General features: G+C 35.3%; 1 non-coding gene across 1 annotated transcript; it reads left to right on the top strand.

The window, feature by feature from the left end:
- The first annotated feature begins 8,459 nt into the window (after positions 1–8,459).
- LOC123862610 (small nucleolar RNA SNORA63) lies at positions 8,460–8,590 on the top strand. Its single transcript, XR_006795303.1, has one exon. It is a non-coding gene; the product is annotated as a small nucleolar RNA SNORA63 (small nucleolar RNA).
- The last annotated feature ends 448 nt before the right edge of the window (positions 8,591–9,038 follow it).

The following is a 9,038-nucleotide window of genomic DNA, read 5'->3' as shown; positions in this document are numbered from 1 at the left end:
CACTTTGTTTGTGCTGCCCTCTAGACAACAAGACAAAAGCAGGTACTATATCTCATTGTCTTCACCACACCCACCCAACCATTAAAATAAGGTCTGTCCTTAAAAAGGTTTGATGGAGAATCATGGAACATTACATCAAAAACTAACGATGTAATATATGGTGATTAACATAATTTTTAAAAAGGGGTTTCATGGACGAATGAACTAACATGATTATAATGGTGAAACTCAGCTGAGGTCACCTAGGCATGCAGGTTTTGTTTCATTTATTCCTTGCTTCCTTTAAAAAATGTATTGAACCCCTTCTGTGTGCCAAGAAATGAGGTAAAGGAAATACATTTACTTTGCCTCAAGGAGCTCACAGTCTGAAAGGTAAGGATGAGCTATTAACAATTACCAGAGAATGTGGCCAGTGTATAGAGACAGAGCAACATGGTGCTGTTGTGGAAGAGGGAGTTAGAAGCAAACAAAACAAGTGACTAGGATTTGAACCAGCTCAAAACTCTGTAGCTTGAAGTACATATAAGGAAGGAGTCTGCCACCCATGCCATTTGAATTTGGTTTTGTTTTGTTTTCCTTTGTGTCTATGTCCTTATGGAGCTTCACTGAGGCTCTAATAAATAAATAGATACACCAATAATTCCTTTGATCCAGGTCAAGGAGCCCAACTGTAACCAGGCCTGGAACAGGTAGTGTAGATATTGGGTGTTGGGAGTGTGAAGACGGGTTTTCATCTCAGCTTCATATCATGTGGACATGTTATCTCATCTCTATTTTCCTCAATTTTTACAACTATAGGAAGAATCTGATATCTTCTTTTCCATGTGTATCATAAAAGTGTTTTGTTTAGATATTGCCTATATATTTTAATATCTATAAATACCTCATCAGGGGCCTAATCAGCCTCCAGATGTGAGGTGCACTATTATTTAAGAATTCACAGGCTCTCTCATTCTGCTGAAAGAAATAGGTTACACACACCCTTTGCATGGATATAAATACATTTCTATCCATCCATACCTACCTACATATATATTTTCATTTTACATATCAGACATTGAAACACTTACTAAAAAGCACCAACAATAAAAATGATGTATTAAAAAAATTTTTAAGCTAGTGATTTTTGATGTTACACAACTGTTCTCCTTTGTGGTAACTGTTGTATTTTTAGCTTCACTTTGATTACTGCTGCTGGAGACAGCTGTTCCCACAATCTACAAGAGCGTATGGTGCATATATTCATCATGTGATCTTGGATAACCACCATCAGGCATCTTCTCTCACAGTAGAGTTTCACTCTCCAGTTGTTTTCTGCATTCTCTTATTAGTTATCCCAGTGCTGGAAAAAAAAAATCTTCCAGCCATGTTCCTGATTTCCACATTAATCTATTATTCAATAATAACATTCCTTACAGAGCTGAATTAATTAAAAGCAAGCACCACAAGAAACCTGTCACTTCAAGTATCATTTGTCACAACAACCTGATGTTCTTTTCTTTCTGTCATTTTTAGAACTTTGGTTACCATGGCAACCTATGGCCCCTTTTATATATAGCATCACTTATATTCAGTTGGTTTATTTTATTTCCTTTTTTTTTTTTTTTACCATCAGGAAGACAAGCTGTTTTTTTTCTTCTTTTAACAAAGCTTGTAATGTGGTAGAATAATCAGGCATAATGATAGGTTGATCCACAAAAGAATATTACATGTTAAATGAAAAATTATTATCTTTCAGCTGTATATTAAAATGCTCTGTTTAAAAAATAAAATCTCTACAAAGAAGCAAGTCCAGGTTTAATCTCCCAGGTGCTGGCTCATTAGAAGTCTGTAGCCCTAGGATGTAATTAGTATCCCATAAAATAGCAGATAAACAAAACAACTGCAAGCTTAAGGGAAATTCAGGTGTGTATAACAAGCAATATTCAGCCTTAAGCTGGCCCCATCCACTCAGGAGTTATGGGGCTCACTGACCCAGCCCAGGTCACTCCTGGGATTCTCAGTGCTTCCACCCACCACTTCCTTAGAACCCAATTCCAACATTCATTGAGGACAAAGCCTTTCTGGGAGGAAAGTTGGGAAAAAGCAACCTTCTGCAAGATACAGATGACATTCTTGAAGATTCCTAACTACCTGCTATCAGGGAGAGATGGGGAAGACACACCACAGAAGGGGAGTGTTTCTGGTCGCAATATCAAGCCAGCCAACTTCCACAGCCAGTCTGCCCTACATCCACAGGCAGTTCTCAATTCTCCTTAAACCTTTGTACCTTCTAATCTGCCCAGTCTCATTATTTCTAAGATTATCCAGGTTTCTGCTCATTTGACTTCACTTTCTCATTGTAAGCCCCTAGACTTCACTTACCTTTTTTTTTTTTTTCCTCCCATCTAAGTCCTGTTTCCTTGATGACTCTCCTGGCACCTTAGTTCTTGGCAACCTCTTAACTTGCTTTTTAATCTCTATTACTCTTATGGTCTCCATGCTACTTAGCAATTAAATATATGGCCTTCTTTTACTTAGCTCTACATGTATTCATTGAGCATTTACTATGTACCATGGCTTTTAAGAGGCACTATGGAGAAAATGATGATCAAATTCAGATTTCAGACTTAAGAGCTTTCATTCTAGTGGGGGGAAACCAACACAAAAACAGGTAATTTCAGTTTAATTCAGTAAAAAAAAAAAGAGAGATGAACTGTGAAGTTTAGGCAAAAGTACAAACTATACTTAAGAATATCTGGGGTTTCTTGGAGGAAAAAAAAATCCCAGAAATGAATCTTTAAAAATGAGGAATATTTAGCAAAGGAAAGAAAAAGGATAAGGGCACTCCAGGCAAGCACTCCAGGCAAAAGAAGGGTATGGACAAAGATCTAGAGGCATGGAACATTGGAGGCTGTGTAGGAAGATACAATAGGTATTGCTAGAAAATAAAAAGGAGGGTTGTGGAGTTGGACATGTGAATAGCAACCATGTATTAAAGTTCTTTGCTTGTCTTCAAAAGGCACTTGGGATTCATTTGGAAAATAAGAAAGAGTAAAGGGTTTTGGCTTGGGAATAACATGTTTGAATTTGTTTTTAGCTTAGGATATTTTATATTCCTAAGTCTGTCAGTGTTTCCTGGTATATTGATAACTTTTATTGCTTTGATTAGGTGGAATTTGAAAACAGAATTTGCTTTTTAATTTCTTTTATATATACCACAATTTAGAATATATAAAGATAAGAACTCTAGAGATATGAACCTCCTAAAAACAACTCTCCCTGGTTTTCTGTGACTTATTGAGATAGCCACAAGAATAGTGTGCAGAAAAGCCCTAAATATGAAGGTATGATGAACTGAAATAACCTATCATCAAAAATATCTAATGTGGGGGGCACCTGGGTGGCTCAGTTGGTTGGGTGTCTGCCTTTGGCCCAGGTCATGATCCCAGCATCCTGGGATCGAGTCCCGCATCAGGGTCCTTGCTTAGCAGGGAGCCTGTTTCTCCCTCTCCCTCTCCCTCTGCTTGCTGCTCCTCCTGCTTGTGCTCTCTGTCAAAATAAATAAAATCTTAAAAAAATATATCTAATGTGGATTGACTAAAACTTTTAGGATACAGTGAAGACAGTACTTATAGGGAAATTTATAGTTGTAAATGCCTGCATTAAAAAAGAAGATCTCTAATCAATGACCTAAACTTTACATCTTAAGGAAATGGGGGGGGGGAAAGAATTAACCCCAAAGCCAACAGAAGGAGGGAAATAATGGGGATTAGAGCAGAGAAAATTGAAATAGAAAACAGAAAACAATAGATAAAATCAGCAAAACCTAAAGTTGACTCTTGGAAAAAATCAGAAAACTGGCAAACTTTTAGCTATATAAACTAAAAAGAGAGAGAGAAAACTCAAATTATTAAAATCAGACATTACTACTGATCTTAAAGGGAAAAAAAATGAACATGAGAACACTATGAGCTATTTTACACCAACAAATCAGGTAACATAAATGAAATGGACAAATTCCTAGAAATGCACAAACTACTAAAAAGTGACTCAAGAAAAAATAAAAAATCTGAGAAAAACCTATAGCAAGTAAAGAGATTGAATGAATAATGGAAAACCTCCCCCAAAAGAAAAACCCAGTACCAGATAACTTCACCTGTGAATTCTATCAAATATTTAAAGAATTAACACCAATCTTTCTCAAACTCTTTCAAAAATAGAAGAGGAGGAAATATTATCTAACTTATTTGATAAGGCTAACATCAACCCTGATACCCAAGCCAGACAAAAACATCACAAGAAAACTACAGACAAAAATACCTTACGAATATTGATGTAAACAATCAACAAAATACTGGCAAACTGAATCCAACATTATATTGAAAGGACTTATACATGACCAAGTGGCATCAATCTCAGGAATGCAAGAGTGGCTCACCATATGAAAATAAAGTAAATCTTCACATTAATAGAATGAAGGAAAAGAACTATATGATAGTCTCAAAAGATACAGAAGAAGCATTTGACAAAACCCAGCACCCTTTCATGATATAATCATTTATCAATCTAGATATATAAGAACTTCCTCAACCTGGTAAAAGGTATTTATAAAAAACCCACAAATAACATACTCAATGGTGAAAGTCTGAAAACTTTCCCCTAAGATCAGGAGCAAGAAAAGAGTGCATGCTTTTGACATTTGTATTCAATATTGGACTAAAAGTTCTAGTCAAAGCAATTAGACAAGAAAAAGAAATAAAAGATATTCAAATAGAAAAGGCAGAAGTAAAACTACCCTATTCATAGATGACATAATCACATATATGGAAAATCCTAAAGAATTCACCGAAGACTATTAGAGCTAATAAAAAATTCAGCAATGTTGTAGGATATAAGATCTATATAACAGTAATAAATGATCTGAAAAGGAAATTAAAAATTAATTCCATTCACAATAGCTTCAAAAAGAATATAGTATCTAGGAATAGATTTAACCAAATAACACTGTAGCCACACTGAAAATTACAAAACATTACTGGAAGAAATTGAAGAAGACCTAAATAAATGGAAAAACATATTGTATTCATGGATTGGAAGATTCAGTATTGTTAAGACAGCAATACCACCCAGAGCAATCTACAGATATAATGCAATCCCTACCAAAACTCCGGTGGTCTTGTTTACAGAAATAGAAAAGACAATACTTAAATTTATATAGTATTACAAGGAACACCAAATATCAAAATAATATTGAAAAAAAAAAAACCCACCAAAGTTGTAAGACTTGCATTTCCTGATTTCAAAACTTACTACAAATCTACAGTAATCAAAATCCTGTGGCAGTGTCATAAAGGTAGACATATAGACCAATGAAATGGACTTGAGAGTCCAGAAATAAAGCCATTTTCTATGGCCAATTGTTTTTCAATAAATTTGCCAAGACCATTCAATGGAGAAAAGAATAGTCTTTTCGACAAATGGTGCTGGGAAAGTTGGATAGCCACATACAAAATAATGTTAGACCCTTAGTTAATGCCATATAAAAAATTAACTCAAAATGGACTAAAGAACTGAATGAATGTAAGAGATATATCTATAAAACTTTCAGAAGAAATCATAGGGCCAAATCTTCACAATCTTAGATTTGGCAATGGATTCTTAGATATGACACCATAATTATAAGCAATAAAAAAATTAGGCAAATTGAACTTTACCAAGTGAAAAACTTTAAGCATCAAAGGACATTATCAAAAAAGTAAAAAGACAACTTACAGAAAGGAGCAGCATATTGGCAAATTATTTATCTGATAAGGGTCTAGTACCCAGAATATATAAAGATCTATTACAGCTCAAAAACTAACCATTTTTTTAATGGACAAAGGGTTTGAATAGACATTTCTCCAAAGATTTACAAATGGCCAACTAACACATGAAAAGATATTCAAAATCACTGGTCTTCAGGAAAATGAAAATTAAAACCACAGGGAGGTGTCACTTTAAACTCACTAGGATAGCCGGCATAATTTTTTTTTAGAAAAGGAAAATAATAAGTCTGGCAAGCATATGGGGAAATTTTAATTCTTATACATTGCTGGTGATAATGTAAAATTTTCAGCTGCTGTGGAAAACAGTTTGGTGGTTGCCAAAAAGTTAAATGTAGAATTACCACATGACTCAGCAATTCCATTCTTAGATGTACACCCAGAATTGGAAAAAAGGTCCTTAAACAAATACGTGTACACACATGTTCATAACAGCTCTATGCACAATAACTAGAAGGTGGTAAGAGCCCAAATCTCAATCAATGGATGAATAGATAAATTGTAGTATATACACATAATAGAAAATTATTAAATGACAAAAAAGAATGCTAAATATGAATAAACCTTAAAAAATATTATGCTAAAAGAAAGAAGCCAGACTCAAAAGGTCACATAATGTATGATTCTATTTATATGACACACCCGGAATAGATAAATTCATAGAAATAGAACAAAGATTAGTGTTTACCAGACAGAGAAGAAGTGGGGGGGGGGCGGATAAGGAGTGACTGCTAATGGGCATGGTATGTTTTCTTTTGGGGTGGTGAATATGTTTTGAAACTTGACAAAGATGATAGTTGTATAAAAATGCCATTGATTTCAGACTTTAAAACAGTTAATTTTAATGTTATGTGGATTTCACTTCAATGAAAAAAATTAAAAATTTAAAAGAAACATCTAATCTGAAAAAGGAATTAAAAATTTTAGAATCAAAAGCAACTTTGGAAGCCTCTGGTCCAAGACCCTTGCAGAAGTTATTTTTGGGTAGTTGTTTAGCTATTTTCATACTTTTCTGGGGATTTACTTCCTACTTCCCTTCTTTCCCTCCAATTCCCATTCTCATGGTTCCAATAGGAACATTTGGGTTTACACAACTGGACACTAACACCACTCATCCTCACCCAACAAAAGCAAATAACCCTGGAGTGAGCACGTGATCCAGACAGGTCAACCAGAGACCATGTTCATATTAAAATTTGGAATCTGAGCAAGGACATTTCAGTATCATTCTGGCTGGCTTCTTCAATGGAAGAAATGTAGACCCAGGCTGCATGCAGATGGTATATTACACTATGTTTTATCAGGATTCCAGAGTAGAGAAAAAGGAGCAGAGAGGAAAGAAAGTGAGAAATTACTGACTATAGATCGTTCCTTGGAGCAGTTCTTTCCTAAGACCTGGCTGTTCTGTGGAACTTCAGTTCCATCAGAGACCCTGTAATCCTCCTTAATTCTCATTTTTTCATGTAAGTAATTTGAATGAATTTTTGTGTCTTGCAATCTATACACCTTTCTTATGCAGATAAGAAACCAAGGATCATGTGTGATTTAACTCTAAAAATTAGTTATTTAATCATAATTTGTGGGGCGCCTGGGTGGCTCAGTGGGTTAAGCATCTGCTTTCGCTTAGGTCATGATCCTGGAGTCCAGGGATGAGCCCACATCAGGCTCCCTGCTGAGCAGGGAGTCTGCTTCTTCCTCTGCCCCTCACCCTGCTTGTGCTCTCTCTCTCTCAAATAAATAAAATCTTTTTAGAAATCAAAATTTGTTAAGCATTCATGAGAAACATTAATTCTAAGAGGTTTAATCAGGGAAAGTGATATCAAGAAATAATTATCTTGGTGCTATTATATTTGGTTGATTACTATGCCAGAAAAATAAAGTGTTCTTAAAAAACAAAAGCAACAATTCTTTGTCCCTGCATACAAGCCCCTAATAATCTAGATAGAATGCAGAAGATGGTTGCAAGACATCCCATGGTTGATTCATGGGGAAAAAAATGACAAAATGGAGAATAATTGTATTTCAAAAAAGAATTGTGTAAAGAAATCTTCAGATTGGAAAATCTGGGTTTTAATTTATCCAATTCATTAAGTATACCTTTGTCTGCATTTATAGATATTCAAACATTTGTTGAAGTTTTTATTTAACAGTTACAATTTTACATTCTATTTCATCAGTGAAATATATATTTTTTATTTTCTGTATTTATTTGTAAATGCTAAGAGTGCAGTTACATAGAACTAAAAAGATGTATTCCATAAAAATCTCTGGCATTGGATTTGTCTTTGTAACATTCAAAAAACCTCAGGACATAATTTGTTTTTTGGAGTATGGATCCTTCTGTGTAACAAAGAAAGCTATTCTATTCATTTTCTCTCCCAAGACTTTGACAAATGTATAGTCAGAGGAAAGCTGTTTTGGTAGAGGACTGCCCTGGAAATTATATATACAAAATCTTCAGTTCCATTTTTTAAGGTTTAGAAGATGAAAAACAAAAGTTTACATTAATACATCTGTCAATAGACTGGTATTATAGGCGTGGAAAGAAAGCACCAAAATGTAAACCAGAAAATGAATGAATGGAATTAACTGACACCTGATTTTGTTGCTTACACCTAAATCCATTTTTTTCATTGAAAATTAGGTAAAATCTGGATGCAGGATCTAGTTACAATGTAGCTGTAAAGTGCTGCCTTGTCTTTGCCCCCTGCTCAAAATAAAGCTGTTACCTTTCTAGCCCTGTCCGCCATGGTGCTTAGCAGCCAGGGATGCATGGTCTCAGACATGTTTACCAAGTAAAACACTGACTTGAGGGGTGCCTGGGTGGCTCAGTTATTAAGCGTCTGCCTTCGGCTCAGGTCATGATCCCAGGGTACTGGGATCGAGCCCCGCATCGGGCTCCCTGCTCAGCGGGGAGTCTACTTCTCCCTCTCCCACTCCCCCTGCTTGTGTTCCCTCTCTTGCTGTGTCTCTCTCTGTCAAATAAATAAATAAAATCTTAAAAAAAAAAAAAGAAAACTAGGTAAAATCTGAAGATACAGATGAAGTTAAATTTGTATGGAGGGTGTTTCTTAGTCTGGAGGTGATGCTACTGTGTATATGCCCAAGTCTGTTCAAGACAAAGGTATATATTTATAACTAAGGTGTTCCCTCAGTGACAATTACTCAGACAACACAATGAAATCTGTAATAGGAGTCTCAGCTCTTGCATTACCCTTTGTTATTGAGGAATAT

The sequence above is a fragment of the Mirounga angustirostris genome, unplaced genomic scaffold (assembly GCF_029215605.1).
Source record: "Mirounga angustirostris isolate CCGP_5_RB_7025 unplaced genomic scaffold, mMirAng1.0.hap1 SCAF_9, whole genome shotgun sequence".
Taxonomy (NCBI): Eukaryota; Metazoa; Chordata; class Mammalia; order Carnivora; family Phocidae; genus Mirounga; species Mirounga angustirostris.
The sequence above is the reverse complement of the archived record's forward strand: the minus strand, read 5'-3'. Positions and strand labels throughout refer to the sequence as shown.